Genomic DNA, 18,479 nt, shown 5'->3' with positions numbered 1-18,479 from the left:
GGAGCATGTGCAGTCTCCTGGGCTTCCAAGAAACAAAACACCGTGGCATTATCCATAACAGAAGCTGAATATGTAGCTGCAGCTTCATGTTGTTCCCAAATGCTGTGGATCAAGCAACAACTTAGAGACTTTGGTATGAAATTAAAATGCGTTCCTATCATGTGTGACAACACCAGTGCTATCTGCATATCAAAAGATCCAGTCCATCACTCAAGAGTCAAACACATTCACATTCGTCATCACTTTCTAAAAGACTATGTGGAAAAGGAACTGGTCAAACTTGAATTCTGTCCCACAGAAGATCAGATAGCTGACATCTTGACCAAACCGCTTAACAGGGACAGACACGACAAGCTAAGGTTAGAACTTGGTATGATACGAATACAATGATTACTGTTGCCCTTACTTACTTTCTAACTTCACTGGATATCAAAAAAAAAAAAAAAAATTATTATTTATATTTTAGTTACGTTTTTTTTCTTCTTGTTTTTATTTAAAACCTTCTCTTCATGAATGGACTAACCATCAGACCCAGATTGCAAAATCCAGCTGTGTGCATTACCACAGCCACGTCTGCACACTATTAAGGTAATCGCACTTGTTTCCAATACATGCTTTCAATTCGAGGTCTAAGTGGGAAAACTAAAAATGAATGGAAAGCATTTAATTTGATTCGGTGAATCTTACGAACACGGTGCATGCATTACTATTCATTTTTGTTCACTCAAACACGCTTCCCACAAATCAATTCCAAACAAAACCTTTTCAGCTCCCAAATCATTCTCCCTATAAACTTCGCCGATTATTCGCCAAACCCCGGAATTTAAAATTCAAAAACCCTCTCTCTCTCTCTCATTATCCACTCGCCACCCACCTCTCCTATAAATAATCATGACTCTCTACAAACTTCAATTCCCAAACCCTAGAAACTCTTCCTCTCCTTCGGAACCGATAATCACAATTATCCCTCTCCAAACGGTATACCCAGAATCCATGGCTCCAAAGCAACCCACACCAAAACCATCGGCCGCCAAGTCCACTGCCAAGCTGACCACAAAAAGGAAACTCGTTCTACATAAGGAGGTAGCTGCACCAACTCAGGGGGAACCAAACCTTCCAATGGAGAAAAAGGTAAAACTTGAATCCTCAAAATTTCATTATTTTCCCCCCGATCGCATGCTCCCTGGGTTGAGTATTGATTTTGGTTGGTGTCGTGAAGTTGGTTTTGTTGAGTTACTAGAATCTATTGAGTCACAGGGGTGGACATATCTGTTTGAGGTGTGCTCAAAAGCTTGCATGTACCCTGAGGCTATGGGAGAATTCTGTTCAAATTTTTCAAACAAAGGGGGGGTTTGTCAGTCGGTGGTAAATGGGAAGTCATTTAGTTTTGATGCTGAAAAATTGGGGAATTGGTTCAAGGTTCCTGTGCTGGGTGAGGAGGTTTACCATAAGGGGAAAGGTCCAATTGAATTTGGGGGTGCTACCATGGAAGACGTCTACTCTTATTTTGGGGGACAGGGCAAACACCCAAAAGCCCTAAATCAATCTCTTCTCACTCCCTTTCAGAAAGTCTTATTCAATGTGGTACGTCGAGGACTTGTTCCGCGTCACGATAAACGAGCCCTAGCCAGTCGTTTAGACCTCATTTACATCTTTCTTCTTGAGCCTCAACGCCAAATCAACTTTCCCATGGTCTTCATTGCTCACCTAACCCACAGCATTTCTCAAAACAACATGATTGGATACGGCTCCCTCTTGACCTTTATCATGCGCAAAGTGGGGGTTGATCTCACAAAATATACATCTGAACCACATACTCCAGCCCACATTCTAAACAAAGCCTGTCTACATGGTGTAAGTCTGAGTGTTGTTGATGGGGTTGTCTGCGTTGGGAAGCTGTTGGTTGGAGACACAGCCCAACAGGAGGAGGATGATTTAGAAGGGGTAGAAGAAGAGCTTGATGAGGGAGATGAACTGTCAGATGCGGAAGAGGAGGCACCATTTCCTTGCCAGGAGACGGAGGGTCAGACAGAGGGTGTTCCTGTTGACATATGTCCAAAGGAGACAAGTCCAATCAAAGCCACCTCCTCTCCCAAGAACATTCCAACCACATCATCTTATCAGCCTATCCGTCGCAGTAGCCGTCTAGCCAGCTCTTCCAAAGGAATTCCTCCGGTCTACAGGGTCGAGGATTCAGATTCAGACAAAGATGGTGAAACCCAATCTGCTGCTCCCTCACCAGACGGTTCAGTGCAGCTCTTGATGGTTAAAGTGGATCAACTGCAGCTGGACAATGTGGTTCTGTTGTCAGCTGTTACTTCTTTGCAGGAGCTCATTCACAAGATGCAGCAGGACCAGGCAAAGTTCTTCAATGACATGATAGAACGTCTTGCTGACATGATCATAGAGGAGGTGGCAAATGATGATAATGCTGCTCCTGGATCACCCCATGCCTGACCTGCTTCTTATGCTACCTTACCCCACCCCATATATTTTGCTCTCTGATAAACAATTTCTTTCTTTTGGTCCTTTGAACAATTTTTTTTGGATATTTTGGATGCGCCGAGTTTATGACTAATGCTCATTAGTGCGCTTTTCCTACGTTCTGATAGTTGACCCACATTGACTTGTAAAATTGGTTGTTTGTATTGTGCTCTTTGTTGCGTTTTCCTTGTTTTGCTTGCAGGGGTGCGGTCAAACTCGTTGACCGACTTGAGCTGCATGATGACACTCTGCTTGGAAGGGTAATATAATTCACATATGTTCTTTCCTCTTCGTCGAGAAATCGTTTTTCCTAGCCCTTTTTGATAATTCCAAAGGGGGAAGATATTAAGAGGGGCAACATGTGAAAACTGTTGGTGTCTATACATAGGTTCGACACCTCAGTAACTCTTATGTACCTGGCTAAGATCTTGGTACTCGACTGTCAGGTTACATGTTCCATTCCTCAGTCATTCTTATATATTTTTTAAATGTTATTAATCTGTAAGGTTGTCATCATCAAAAAGGGGGAAATTGTTGATTCCTGAGTTTTGATGATGACAAGCTTACACTCTACTAATTGTCGAATTAAGGATTGACAGGAGCAAGTCACTATAAGCTAGGACAAGTACGCAACAAGACAAGAAGTGAAGCAGCATGAAGATTAAGTCCAACCTCGTGGAGAATACAAGTCTAAAGAGTATGGACGAATTAAATCATGGGCCGAAAAGAATGAAGCCCAGCAAGTCAATTAGGGTCCAGAAAGGTATAAGATCAGTAGAAGCAAATATTGCTTAGTATGGGAACAAAGTATTTCAAAGAATCCTAATTAAATCCTGAATCTAAAGAAAATCGGTTTTTGTTTTTCAAAAGATAAACATCAAAGATTAAACCTGATTTTACTATCCTACTTAAAGATATACTCTTAAAGGTTTTTAAGTTGATTTGCAACTCTCAGATTAATAAAGATAGAATTTATCTAGAACGCGTTTTTAGAAACTGTTTGCGAAAAACTATCTTTCGAAAAGAGTCCTAACTAGTGTAGGATTAGAATCTAGGGTAAAAAGCCTGGATTCTTATAAATAGACCTTAAGATCTTTACGAAACTTTTATCAGACTTATTTACATCAACCGGAAGCTTTCAGGTATCACCCTTAAAGTTTTAATCTTTAAAAGAAGTCTGTTCCTGTTCCCATATAAGAGCAGTATTTGTTACGTGGTCTTGTATCTAGTATTTAGTGTTAAGTTTAATATTCTTTGATTTCAGTTAAGTGTTGAGTTTTTGTATGATAAGCCTGAGTCAGGCTTACTTAAGCAAGAGAGAAGATCTCATAAGAGATCGGTAAGGAGAAGCAGTTGAGGGACTGTTTCTGTAAGGGAAGGAACAACGAGGGGTTGTTCCTGGTCATCTGTAGTCAGAGGCGACTAACAGATTGTGGCCCGAGTAGATTAGGCTTGTAAAGAAACTGAGTTGTTTTGCCTAATTAGTGAATGTGTTTAAGTCCCCAAAAGGGGCCGTGGTTTTTTCCTCTCTATTGGGCCTAGAGAGTTTTCCACGCTAAATCTCGCTTGCATATTTTATTGTTTCTGTTCCTAGTAGTTTAATTTTTGTAAAACCATAAAATATCAATTCCCCCCTCTTGAGGATCTCTGTAAAACTAACAGAGCTGCTAAAAGGCTACGGTGGAGGGTTTCAAGAAATTGTTAGAAGAAGCAAAGGAGGTGGTTATGATATAATCTTGGTTTGGCTTGACTTGTGTTGTAACTACTGGTGTAAAGAACCCCTCCCCCTTCCTATTTACGAAGGAGGGAATCGGGGGATCATTTGGTTGTTTATTTGATCTTCCTGCATGAAGTTTGCTTACTTGGAGTTTTTATTTTAATTTTTTTTTCTATTTCTATGCAGGATGGTTGATCATACTACTAATTATCATATATTTAGGAAGATACGGGGCCATGATCAGCGATTCGAGGCCTTAGATCGCAAGGATTGAGAGGTTTTGCTCACGAGCTCGTAATTATGTATATTTTATACAATCACTTTCTGCTATTCGTAACTATATATATATAATTATGTGTTTGGATATTAGTGTATAACTGAACGAACAGAGTACACGAGAAACCTAAATACCTAATAGTTTAATGATTTTGGAACGAAGGGAGTACAAGTGTATAACTGAATAAGTTACTCAAGACTTGCATATGGATATCTATAGAGTTTCTAGAGAACTTACATATATACAGATATACTTGTGTGTAATAGAGAATTTACGGCCCGTTTTAACCCTTGGGCTCCGTTTGGTAGAGCGTAAAACGTTTTCATTGTAAAATGATTTTCCATGGAAAACACTTTCCAAGGAAAAACACAATTCCAAACTAGTTTTCCTTTGTTTGGTAACTTAAAGGAAAATGAGAGAAGATGGTGAAAATTGAGGGGAAGAAAGGAGAGGGAAGTAAGGAGGAAAGAAGGAAAAGTGGTTTCCCTCCATTTCAAATGGAAAAGGGTTTTCCACCTTTGAGGGAGTCATGGAAAATTGTTTTACATCCCTTAACCAACCAAACAACGTAAAATGATTGAAAAGGAAAAAATCATTTTCCAGGAAAACGTTTTACGCCCTACCAAACGGAGCTATGGTTTCCTTCTCATGTCATTTGAATTTTTCATCATGGCAGGAAAGGCCTCAAACAACACCCTAAATATAATTGAGAATTTGTCGAGGCAGCAAAACCGCTACACGGAAGATTATTTCTGACATTACTGCTGAACCATAAAGTTCTGGAACTTTGAACCAACCAGAAGTTTCTATTTTTTTTAAAAAGACGGTGCTTCATATTTGAATGCATAGCTATCATTAAAGGTTTAAGTTCTTTTGCATGTGTTTTCTTTTGACGAGGAGATGAAGAATGTCATACTGATTTTACATTCTTCTTGTTGATGAGGTAGACAACTGTATGATATTTGGATCTGGTTATTCTTTGAGTGTAGATTGTATGTAGGTTGTGAAGATTATCTGGTTTCTTGGGTATAATTAGATAACGGATGTGCACGTATAACTGTGATGAATTAGTTGTCCTGTTTTTATTTTTCAATAAATCTAGAGTTGATAAACTATAATCCAATACAATTTTTAGGATATAGATTGCCTTTTTCAGCCGAAAATATGAACAAAATGATGCTTAGGCCGAAATGTCATAACCGATGTGTCTAGGGTCCCTGCACTTGCCTCCCACCCAACCAAAAGAAAAACCCAGAAAGTTATTTACAACTTACAAGCACGGTGTTTGACTCTCTTGAACATCTAAAGTAGATACCTCATATGCACAATGGGGTATTATAATTGCATATATCTAACTCAAGTGATGCATTCACCAAAGTATTGGTGGATTTATTTATCATCTGGTTGTTGTGATTATCTTTTTCTTTATCACCAAACATATTGTTTCTATTTTTTTGCTTGTTTACTTGATGTCGTATGCTCATACTTGTTATATATCCAGATTGTGGCTCTTAGATCCTGTTAGTAATCAATAAGATTATAATACAATAGTAAATGAAGAATAATCAATGAATTTTATTGATATGTATTTTATATTGTACTTATTACGTGATCATCATTTTGTATATGGGGTAGTTTTAGGTGTGTGTTCCGAGTATGGAACTGGGGATGCCCTGCCTGGAGATGTCACCCTGTTAGACAGAACGAACGTAAGCTAACCTCGGGGGTTTAACCGAGGAAACACCCTCCGATGCCTAAGTCAGCAAATGAAATAATGCTCTAGAGAGAGAAAGTAGAGAGGGTTAAGAATTGTACTTGTATTGAACGTGTCCGCAAATGAATGGGGACGGCAGTATTTATAGGCGTACTATTCAGTACTTTGGCCTATTCAGATGTTGCCACGTGTACGCTAGTGATGTACTTGTTGTTTGTCCTTTTGCTTAACGACGTATCTATGTTGTCGTCTAGCAGGTCATTGCCCCGCAGACCTAAGGGTCTGCGCGGTCCTTGAAGACCTGTGGTACTTTCAATAGGTACTTCCTGCGGTTGCTTCGCTTGATCGGTCTTATCAGACGCTCGATGGTCTGCTGTGACATGGATGGTCTGCTAGGTTACTTCTACTCCGTACAACTAGTCCCCAAGAGTAGGGCTGACTATTTGGAGTTAGGCCTGCTCTTTCTGTGCTTTAGCTGTATCCTGTACAACTAGTCCCCAAGAGTAGGGCTGACTGCTTGGAGTTAGGCCTGCTCTTTCCAGCTATATCCTGTGGCGTTGGCTGTGCGTATCATCGCCCTTTTTTTTTTTTTTTTGAATATAAAACGTCGCGGTTTTACTGTAGTAAATAAATGTTTGAAAAAATAAACCGTCACGGTTTATTGCGCCCCACGTGTCCTTCATCCAGGTAGGTGATCCGAAGGGTCTTTGAATCTTGGCCGTTTATTTTTTTTCTTTAAATATATCTTTTCAGTCACTTTCCTTTTCTCTCTCCTATTTCTCACCTTCTTCACCTTCTTACTCTCCTTTAACTTCACTTCGCTTCAAACTCAATCTCGCCATTTCCGAAGTGTTCTAACTCCAAGCTCTTTGCTTTTTCGTGTTTTCGTGCTATTCCGGTGATTGCGCATCCGTTGGTGGTGGTGTTTTCTCCTGAAATTGTCGAGGTTTTCTGGGCTTGCGTTTTTCCTCGAGGGTTTCTAGTCCGCCATTGTTGAACTTCCCTTTCCGTCCTTCTCTTTTTCAGGTAACTCTTTTGCTTTTTCTTTGTTGCTTTCTTTGGTTTTGCATGTAAATTCAACTGTTTTAGTGGTTTTTGCGAATTTTTGTGGTATGTGTACTTTGGGTGAAATGTGGGAATGTTTGTGTTTTTGGTTTCGCCATTTCTGCGTTTTCTGAAGCTTTTCTTCTTCTCTCTTTTTTTTTTTTTTTTTTATATATATTTTTTGTGTCGTTTTGCTCCTTTTTTTCGTCGTTTTGTATCTTGTGGTGCTTTTTTCTTACTTTTTTGCCTTGACTTTTCTCCTTCTACCCTTTGTTTATTCTTCTTTCTTTCTTCTTCCTCCTTTCAGTCAACATGTCTGATACCTCTGATAGTGCTAACCCTAGTAGTCCTGGGTATATGAGTGAATCTTCCGAGCCATACTCTCCTTCTTCCCCTTCATCTGTTTCTTTATCCTCTGATGAAGAGGCTAGGACAATAGCAGAGAATAGAACTAAATCTATGCATGATGTCGTTTCTCGCTCTGAGCCTGCGGTGATATCTATCTCCAGTGGTTCTTCCTCTGGAGGCGGATCTCCCGTTACTGGCAGGGCTACGCCTGCTGTGTCAGGGCCCACTCCTGCTTGTCGTCAGCTTCTTAGAGAACTGCGCCATGAGCATTTGGCCAGGGCGGTTCGATTGAACCCTCCCCCTAATGCCCCTGTTGGGCTAGACATCCAACCCCTGGCAGAAGTAGCTTGGTTGGACAGGCTTGATCAACTAGACGAGCCTTTTATTGGGAGTATTGATGGGTCGTTGCATGTTTACCGCAGACGTTCTACGATGGCAACTGGTTCTGGCAGTGCTTCTGGTGACGCAGAGCGTCATGTAGAGAATCCCATTCTCGAGGAGGTGGAGCATCTGCGTTCCTTTCCTTTGTATGTTGAGGAGGATCTGCCTGCTGGCTCAACTGAGGATTATTTGAGCCCTGAGGTTTCTTTCGGTCCGTTAAACGCTGCGCCTGATGTGGACTGGCTCAAGGCAGCTCGTCGACATGATTACCCTGCTGTTGGGAGGGAGCATTATGCTTTTCCTTCTGGGCACGAGCTGGTCGTTCCCGGATGCCCATATTACTGCTCCTCCTCCAGGCCATATCGGATTATATTCGTATCACTTGGATTTCGGTTTGCGCTTCCCCCTTGATCCAACCTTAGTCAAATTTCTGAAGGCTTTCAACGTCTGCCTGGCGCAACTTCACCCATTTGCTGTGCGGACTTTGATCTGTTATTTGTGGGTGGTGCGTTTCAAAGGCTTCCCTGAGACTCTCTCTTTGTGCAAACGCTTGCACTGTATTAGAAGCAGTGACAACAAGGAAGGGAGCGTTGGCTGGTTTACCACCTATACTGCTCGGGGAAAGATGACCTGCCTGGTTAATCCTACCGGGCAGAGGGAGTGGAAAGGGCGATTCTTCTGGCTCCGAGTTCCTGCCGACTTTCCTCTGCCTCGTACTTTTGTCCCTCCTAATGGCAAGATGGAGGGTTTGGAGGTTCTTGTTGGTCACAACCTGGAAGATGCTGCTTATGAGTGGTTTGACTCCATGGTCAAACGTGACGCCAATGAGAAAGCCATTGGTCGTGCACCAAAGAATTGGCTGCCTCAGTCAATGTACATTCTGCGGAATGACGTTCTTTCCGCTATGCACTTGTGCAATACTCACCCCCACGGTATGTTTTCTTTTGTCTTCGTCTCTTTTTTTTTGTTTTGTACTCAGTTTTATTTTTGACATCTTTCTGTTTTTCTTTGTTCTGCTAGGTCGCGAGCATCTTGACATGAGCTCTCTGGGGTTGGCGGCTGATGGGACCCCGCTGACCAATGAGCCAGCTGAAGATCCCGCCAATGCCTACAGAACAATAGCTGATATTGTTGGCGGGCGCCAAGCAAGTTCTCGCCGTACCGTCAGAGGTGGGGGTTCTGCTGGTGGTCGTACTAGCAGAGGTGGAGGTTCCGTGCTTGGGCGCACGGGCAGGGGTGGGGGCTCTGTTGGGGCGAACACAGGAGCAGGCGCCTCATCGTCTCGCTCTGTTCTTGCTCCTCGGGTTACTCCCTCTACTCTTGCCTCTGCGCGGCGTGGGCATACCACACGGGGAGGAGGCAGCGTTGCGGGTCAGCGTCGGAATCGCTCTGATATGGAAGGCATCTCTGCTGGTGTCGCGGGAACCGCTGCTGATCAACTTCGCTCTGCTCCAGTGGATCAAGTTGTGAACTCCTCTGCCTCCGAGCCAGTAGAGATTGTGACTGAGGAGCGAGATGTTCCTTTTGTGCAGCGTCCGGGCAAACGTATTTGCACTGAGGAGAGCTCCCGTTCGCAGGAGCAGGCCTAAGCTTCTGCCCCTGCCAATCAGAGTATTGCTTCTCTTCCCACTTCATCTGCTGCTCTCGCTGCGTATTTGGAGGAGCAGTTGAGGTTGCCTGAGTCTTCCATTCCTTCCTATGTGAACATTAGGAACAAGGAGTTTTTGGAAAAGGAGACCATTGATGTTCGCTCTGAGGTGAACCCGGAATTGGCTGCCTTCTTCCCCCCTGCGCCGATTAGCGATGACATCTTCGTTCCCAACTGGGATGTCAGAGCTAACGAGTCTTTATATGCCAGCTTCCCGGAGAAGGGCGGAACGTTGGCATATCGGATGTTAAGGGGAATAGCGCTGCCTGTCGATCGTCCGCTTGAGCGTGTTTATACCCCTGGGGCTAATGCCTGCCAGAAGGTGTTGGAGGTACAAAGCTTGTGCATCCACTTTGTTTTTGTACTTAGTCGATTTTTGTGTGTTTTTACTTTGACTCATCCTTGTGTTTGTTTTTTTTTTTTTTTTTTTTTTTTTTTTTTGCATTGTTTTCAGGCTGGGGGTGCTGTGAAGGAGCTGTTTGACTTCTTTTTCTACTATCAGAGGAAGCATGATGAACATCTTGCTCTTCTCGAAGAAAGGGATAGGCAGATTCGGGACCTGACCCTGGAAAACGAAAGAGCATCTTCTTCCCTTACTATTGCCAATGCCAATGTTCAAGCGATATCTGTCGAGAGAGACAACTTGGCTAGTGAGGTTGCAGCTCTGCGCCCAGCTGGGGAGAACCTAGCTAAGGCTCAGGCGGAGGTGGAAGCGGAGAGGAAACGCACTGGCGACTTAGCCGAGCAACTGAGCCTTGCAGAGCAAAGGCATGCGGATGAGTTGGTATATCTCCGTCGCTCTGTGCAAAAAGAGGTGGCTGCTGCTGTGCGAGAGTTTTGCCGATCTGATGCTCAGTACGCTCTTTTGACGCAGAGATATGATGGTGGGTGGAAAGCGGCTTCTCTCATTATCAAGCACAAGTATCCCCAGTTCGATTGGAGTTTAATCGAGGAGGATTGGCTCGCTGGCCTACACCTCACCATTCTCAGGGAACTGCGAGAGGCTGAAGCTACTGAGGGTCGCGCCGCAGAGCCAAGTGAAGTGCCTGACTTCTGCGTTGAAAACATTCACCCAGGGGACTTGCCTTTCTCTGATGAAGATGGCGCTGAAGGCAATGACGAATAATGGGTGTGGCGGCTATCCCCCTGTTCTTCTTGTATTACTGGAGCTGTTATGTAATAGTTTAGCTTTAAACAATATTACTTAGTATTTACCCTTTTGGGTGGTGGCGTTTGTGTCACTTTGGTTTTTAGAACAATTTTTAGTTAGTTTATTTCTGCCTTTCTTTTGAAATATTTTTGAGTTGGGCTGGTATTTTTACTGCCCAGAGCCATTTTGTAGGGCTGTACTTTATCCTTTTTCCTTGGTTTCTAATGAAGGTATAGCCGCCGACATTGATATGCATATTTTGCGTACCGTGTGTTTCTCCTCTTTCTTTGTTTATTTTGCTAAGTACTTAGCCAATTTCTGATATCTTTTTTGTCTTTGGAATGTTCCAGTTTCGATCAGAGCCAAGCTTATAGAACGTCTTATGACTACTTCCCCTTTTGGACTGTCTTGGCTTTGGCCAAGACAAAACTTAGGGATTGCTCTGTGACATTTCAGCTGACCTTTTGGGCTGCTTCTAATTTTGAATTGCCTTGGCTTTTTCCAAGGCAAAACCTAGAAATTGCTCTGCGATATTCTAGCTAGCCTTTTGGGCTGCTTCCAATTTTGAATTGTCTTGGCTTTGGCCAAGGCAAAACTTAGAAATTTCTCTACGATATTCTAGCTAGCCTTTTGGGCTGCTTCCAATTTTGAATTGTCTTGGCTTTGGCCAAGGCAAAACTTAGAAATTGCTTTACGATATTCTATCTAGCCTTTTGGGCTGCTTCCAATTTTGAATTGTCTTGGCTTTGGCCAAGGAAAAACTTAGACATTGCTCTGCGATATTCTAGCTAGCCTTTTGGGCTGCTTTCCATTTTGAATTGTCTTGGCTTTGGCCAAGGCAAAACTTAGAAATTGCTCTGCGATATTCTAGCTTAGAAATTCATCATGACACTGTTCTTCAGCTAACTTGAGTGATCAAGTCAAGTTACCTGTTGAACGCGTGTATCATGGTGTATTTCTAAGTTACATTGTATTTTGTCTATCACCATATCTTTTCCTGGAAACGGCAAGCTCATTTCATTATATGTATTCTGTCAAAAAGAGTACAAAAAGGATAATTTTGGCTTATCTTGCCTTATCATCGTACAGATCACTTATACTAAACATAGTATTTTTTGAGCATGTTGGCGTTCCAGCTATTCTTTAGCTCTTTTTCATCCATTGTCATGAGATGATATGAGCCAGGGGCTACCTCCCTTGTAATCTGGTATGGCCCTTCCCAATTTGCAGTGAACTTCCCTTCTGCCTTGCCCTTTCCTGTGGCTGCTGTTCGCCTGAGCACCAGGTCCCCCACTTGCATAGGTCTGTGTTTGACTCTTTTGTTGTAAGCCCTGCTCATTCTCTCTTTGTTTGCTGTGAGTCTTAGTTCTTCTTGCAATCTTACCTCTGGCAGAAGGTCCAATGACTCCCTCATGAGTTGCTCATTGGTGCTTTCATCATAGTACTGCACTCTGAAACTAGGCAGGCCAACCTCTACTGGTAATACTGCTTCTGCTCCGAAGGCTAACTTGTAAGGACTTTCCCCTGTCGCCTCTTTCTCAGTTGTCCTATTGGACCACAAAATTTCTGGTATGAGGTCTGCCCATGCACCCTTAAAATCCTCGATCTTTTTTCGCAGAGCTCCAAGGATCTGTTTGTTTGCTGCCTCGGCCTGTCCGTTGCTCTGCGGGTGGCATACTGATGCGTAGGCAAACTTGATTCTTAGCTCTACGCAATAATCCTTTACAGGTGTGCAATCAAACTGTGTCCCATGATCAAAGACCAAACTTTCTGGGATGCCGAATCTTGTGATGATGTTCCTCCAAATGAAGTCTTTCATTCGTTTAGCTGTTATGCTCTTTGTGGGCTCTGCCTCTATCCACTTGGTGAAATAATCCACTGCCACGATCAAGTATTTCCTCCCTCCGCTTGCGGCTGTAAACGGACCCAGGATGTCCTTTCCCCACTGAGCGAATGGTATGGGATTGATGATTGGTTGTAGATCATTTGAGGGCTGATTGATTACTGGAGCAAACTTTTGGCATTTGTCGCATTTCTTCACATATGACTGCGAGTCACTCACCATGGTTGGCCAATAGTATCCTGCTCTGAGAGCTTTTAAGGCTAGTGTTCTGCCTCCAATATGATTTCCACATATTCCCTCATGAATTTCTTCAATGATTCTCTGTGATTCCTCTGTTGAGACGCATCTCAGCAGGGGTAGGGAGAAGGATTTCTTGTACAATCTTCCTTGGTAGATCACAAACCAGTGCTCGTTTCGTTTTATCTTCTTCTGTTCTGGTTCTTCTGTAGGGAGACCCCTGCCAAGCTTGTATGATACTATACTGTCGTACCACTGAGGTTCTGTGTTGATGGCATTTACCGCAGGCCTCTTATCCATACTCTTTTCTTCTTGTACTTCCACCATCACTGTCCTTTCAAGGTCTTGCAACGAAGAGCTTCCTAATTTTGAGAGGGCATCCGCTTGGCTATTCTCTGCTCTGGGGACCAACTGAATCTCGAAGCTTTCCAACTGGGCTACTGCTTCTTTCATCAGTGCCAGATATCTCTGCATGGATGGTTCTCGAGCTTCATACTCGCCTCTATACTGACTGGCCACTAACTGGGAATCTGTTTTTAACACGATTTTCTTAGCATCTGCTGCCTTGCACATTTGAATGCCTGCGATCGGTGCTTCGTACTCTGCTTCATTATTTGAGGCTTTGAATTTGAACTTTATGGCATATTCAAAAACGTTACCCTCTGGTGAAGTCATTATAATGTCTGCTCCTGACCCTGTAACTGCGGCTGAGCCATCTACATAGATCTGCCAGGTCCCCAGAGGCTCCTCTTCCTCCTCGTAGGATGCCTCAGCTATGAAGTCTGCTAGTGCCTGTGCTTTTATGGCCGTTCTTGGCCTGTATTCAATGTCGTACTCTGAGAGTTCTACTGCCCATTTCAGCAGTCTGCCTGAGGTGTCTAGCGTTTGCAACGATTTCTCTAAAGGCTGATTGGTTAGTACTTGTACCTTGTGAGCGTCAAAGTATGGTTTCAGCTTCCTGGCAGCTATCATAATCGCGAAGGCCATTTTTTCGATCAGGGGGTACCTCTGCTCTGCGGGGTTGAAGATGTGACTGACGAAATATACTGACTGTTGGACCTTGTCCTTTTCCACTATTAAGGCTGCTGCTACAGTCCTTTTGGAGGCAGAGATGTACAACTGCAACACATCTCCTACTTTTGGTCTGGCTATGGTTGGGAGGCTTTTCAGGTGATTCTTTACCTCCGCAAATGCCTTTTCTTGTTCTTCTTCCCACTTAAACGTTTTGTTGCCTTTCAGCACTTGGAAAAAAGGGAGGGATCTATCTGCAGACTTACTAATAAAACGAGTGAGTGCTGCCATCTTTCTAGTTAATCTCTGTATATCTCGTATGTTTTTTTGGCTCTGGCAAGTTGAGTATGGCCTCCACTTTTTCTGGGTAGGCATCTATTCCCCTTTCACTGACCAGAAATCCCAAGAATTTTCCTGACTTAACACCGAACACACATTTCTTTGGGTTTAGTTTCATGCCGTACTGTCTCAACGTAGCAAATGTTTCCCACAAGTCTGCGATGTGATCGGCCTCCTTTTTGCTCTTGACTATAGAATCATCCACATATACTTCCACATTCCGGCCCTTTTGCTGTGCGAATATCTTATCTAAAAGCTTTTGGTAAGTTGCACCCGCATTTTTTAAGCCGAATGGCATAGCTTTGTAGTTATAAACTCCAGCGTCTGTGATGAAAGCAACTTTCTTACGATCTGATTCGAGTAAAATGATCTGATGGTAGCCGAAAAATGCATCCATGAAACTCAAGAGAGTGTGTCCACTGGTGGAATCAACCAGCTGATCTATTCTGGGCAATGGGTAACAATCCTTTGGACAGGCCTTGTTTAGGTCTGTGAAGTCTACACACATCCTCCATTGACCATTTGCTTTCTTTACTATCACAACGTTAGCCAACCATTCTAGGTAGTCGCACTCTTCTATAAACTTGGCTGCTAGCAACTTGTTGATTTCTTCTTGGATGGCTACATTCGTCTCTGCCGAAAAAGTTCTCTTCTTCTGTTTCAATGGCCTAACTTCTCTACTGACATTCAGTCTATGGACCATGACACTGGGGTCAATCCCTGGCATTTCGTCTGCTGAGAAGGCAAATATGTCTGCGTGTTCTCGCAGCAGACCAATGATGTTCACTCTGTGGGATAGATCTACGTCTGTGCCAATTCGAACTGTCTTGTCTGTCACCCCTTCCTCTAATTCTATCTCCTCAGTTTCGTCAGTTGACGTGGGTTCCAACATGCCCTCTTCTCAATGTTCGAAGTTTTCCATGCTTAGCAACTTGTCTTTTTTACGCTCTGCTCTCTTTCTTTTCGAGATTGGGGAAGTTCTTCTTCGGCCAGTGGTGGGGGTCTGGGTGGTTGTTTTAGCGCTGTGTGGTAGCACTTCTTAGCCTGCTCTTGACTGCCTTTGACCTTGGCTGAGCGGCCATCATTTGTCGTATACATCATGGTGAGGTGATAAGTAGAAACTACGGCCCCTGAGTCATGAATGAATGGTCTGCCCAGAATGGCGTTGTAGGCTGCAGGAACTTTCACAATCATGAAGTCTACCATGACATTCTTGATGTCCTTACTCTGCCCAATCTGCACCGGTAAGCTAACAATTCCCTCGGGTATCACTGTTGCCCCTGTGAAGCCAATCACCGGATAGTTAACTGGTTTGACGTGCTTGTCATCGATCTGCAACTCCTGAAAGGCTGGCCAAAACAAAATATTTGCAGAACTACCTCCATCTATCAGAATACGATGTACTTTCCTGTTAGCAACACTTAAAGCCAGTACCATTGGATCATCGTGGGGATAAATGATGCCTTTGCAGTCGCCTTCTGTGAAAATACAGTGGGGGATCTTTGGCGGGGCAGGCCATTTGTTGAGTTATGATAATTTACCTGATGCCTGAATTCATTCACACTGGCCTTAGCTCGCTCGGTGTGGTTCCGGCGTATACTGGTCCACCTGTGATGACTAGTATATCCTCTGGCCTTTTCTGGTCTGCTGGGTCATTCTGCTTATAGTCCGCCTTTCTGTTTTCAAACTTACTGCCTCCATCCTTGTTTTCATAAGTTCTGCTGTAAGAGCTCTTTGCCTTAAACTGTGTTAGGTATCCCCTACGAATCAGATCTTCAATATTATCTTTCAGGTGGGTGCATTCCTCTGTGAGGTGGTCATGATCCCTGTGGAAATCACAATATTTCTTCGTATCCCTGTACTTGTTGTACATTTTGGGTGGCCTCTTCCATTTCTCATCCTCTTTACTGATAGCGAAGATTTGAGTTCTGGATGCGACCAAGGGAGTGTACTCACTGAATTTGCCTCTTTTCTCAGTTTTGAACTCAGTACCTCTGCTTCTGCCAGGTCCGTGCCAGTCCTTTCTGGGCTGCTGGTTATCTCTCTTGTCTGGGTATTCCTTCCTGTATGGCTCTTTCTTGTTTTGGCCGCTGTAATTATTCTCGCTAACCACATACCTGCGTGAGGTTGCTTTGCCTATTTCTTCCCTTTTGATGAATTCATTTGCCTTCCCCAATACCTCTGCCAGGGTTGTGAATGACTTCCTACCCAGATAATTCTTGAATTCTCCATCGCGCAGACCAAACATCATGGCCAGGACTGCCACCTCTTGCTGCAACTTGGGTATGTTTGATGCCTCCATGTTAAACCTAGATATGTAATCTCTCAGAGATTCATGCTGTCCTTGGACGACTGACATCAATTCTCCTGTCATCATTTCTCTTGCAATATTAGCAACGTACTGGGTACGGAACAAGATGGAAAGCTGCCGAAAGGAAGTTATCGTCCCTTTGGGTATCTTATCGAACCAACTCTGCGCTATCCCCTCCAGTGTAGAAGGGAACACTTTGCACCACATAGAATCCGTATTTGTGTAAAGCATCATATGTCCCCCAAAGGCTGAGAGGTGATTGGCAGGATCTGTTTTTCCAGAGTACTTGCATGTGGGCATTTTTATTTTTTCCATCATCTCAGAAAGTATCTCATCACAAAAAGGGGAATTATCAGGCCTAACTATAGCTCGGATGGGATTCGGTATACCTGACGTGGAATGACGCCTTGGGCTGAGCATTTGCTCTGTTCTTGCCCTTGGTTGAGCTCTGCTAGGTGTGATGCTTTCTGCTTCATGCTCTAGACCTTCCGCTTCCTCCATTTCCGGTTGCAAATTCCTCCTCCAGACAGTGGGGCTAATTTGCGGCCTCGGGCGCTTTCTCCTCTGATCGACCTCAATCTCCGGAGGCTGCCTCCTAACCTGGGGGGTTGTTTGAGTGAGGAAGGTCAAGACTTCCAGGGCCATGCGCATCTGGTCTGGTGAGAAGTTTGCTCCCAGACGTGCCAGTGAGGCACTTGTCGGGACTTGGACGACCTGGTTAGGAGTTGCCATGGCTCTGGGCTGTGGTGTTTCTCTTGGCAGTCCCATGCTTTGGGGCATACCAAATGGGGGTATGGTCGCAGGTCCTTGGTTATTTCTGGTGGGGGGAGGTTCTATCTGTTGGATCACTGGTTCACTAGATTCAGTCATTGTTCGGACAGGGGTTAGGTACACAAGGTCTGGGAGGTCCCCTCCTTCTAGCGCCACTTGTTCCGAGTATGGAACTAAAGGAAAACAAAAACAAGGATGAGTCAAAGTAAAAACACACAAAAATCGACTAAGTACAAAAACAAAGTGGATGCACAAGCTTTGTACCTCCAACACCTTCTGGTAGGCATTAACCCCAGGGGTATAAACACGCTCAAGCGGACGATCGGCAGGAGCGCTATTCCCCTTAACATCCGATATGCCAACGTTCCGCCCTTCTCCGGGAAGCTGGCATATAAATACTCGTTAGTTCTGACATCCCAGTTAGGAACAAAGATGTCATCGCTAATCGGCGCAGGGGGGAAGAAGGCAGCCAATTCCGGGTTCACCTCAGGGCGAACATCAATGGTCTCCTTTTCCAAAAACTCCTTGTTCCTAATGTTCACATAGGAAGGAATGGAAGACTCAGGCAACCTCAACTGCTCCTCCAAATACGCAGCGAGAGCAGCAGAGGAAGTGGGAAGAGAAGCAGTACTCTGATTGGCAGGGGCAGAAGCTTGGGCCTGCTCCTGCGAACGGGAGCTCTCCCCAGTGCAAATACGTTTGCCCGGACGCTGCACAAAAGGAACATCTCGCTCCTCAGTCACAATCTCTACTGGCTCGGAGGCAGAGGAGTTCACAACTTGATCCACTGGAGTAGAGCGAAGTTGATCAGCAGCGGTTCCCGCGACACCAGCAGAGATGCCTTCCATATCAGAGCGATTCCGACGCTGACCCACAACGCTGCCTCCTCCCCGTGTGGTATGCCCACGCCGCGCAGAGGCAGGAGTAGAGGGAGTAACCCGAGGAGCAGGAACAGAGCGAGACGATGAGGCGCCTGCTCCTGTGTTCGCCCCAACAGAGCCCCCACCCCTGCCCGTGCGCCCAAGCACGGAACCTCCACCTCTGCTAGTACGACCACCAGCAGAACCCCCACCTCTGACGGTACGGCGAGAACTTGCTCGGCGCCCGCCAACAATATCAGCTATTGTTCTGTAAGCATTGGCAGGATCTTCAGCTGGCTCATTGGTCAGCGGGGTCCCAACAGCCGCCAACCCCAGAGAGCTCA

The 18,479-nt window shown here is 44.4% G+C and overlaps 1 long non-coding RNA gene and 1 pseudogene across 1 annotated transcript; both read left to right on the top strand.

Annotated features, from left to right (window-relative positions):
• Positions 1-18,479, top strand: part of LOC110779414 (cysteine-rich receptor-like protein kinase 25) — a 50,745-nt pseudogene that overhangs the window by 24,326 nt on the left and 7,940 nt on the right.
• Positions 4,133-5,294, top strand: LOC130466278 (uncharacterized). Its single transcript, XR_008926319.1, has 3 exons — positions 4,133-4,203; positions 4,388-4,478; positions 5,155-5,294. It is a non-coding gene; the product is annotated as an uncharacterized lncRNA (long non-coding RNA).

The sequence above is a fragment of the Spinacia oleracea genome, chromosome 1 (assembly GCF_020520425.1).
Source record: "Spinacia oleracea cultivar Varoflay chromosome 1, BTI_SOV_V1, whole genome shotgun sequence".
NCBI classification, from domain to species: Eukaryota; Viridiplantae; Streptophyta; class Magnoliopsida; order Caryophyllales; family Amaranthaceae; genus Spinacia; species Spinacia oleracea.
The sequence above is the reverse complement of the archived record's forward strand: the minus strand, read 5'-3'. Positions and strand labels throughout refer to the sequence as shown.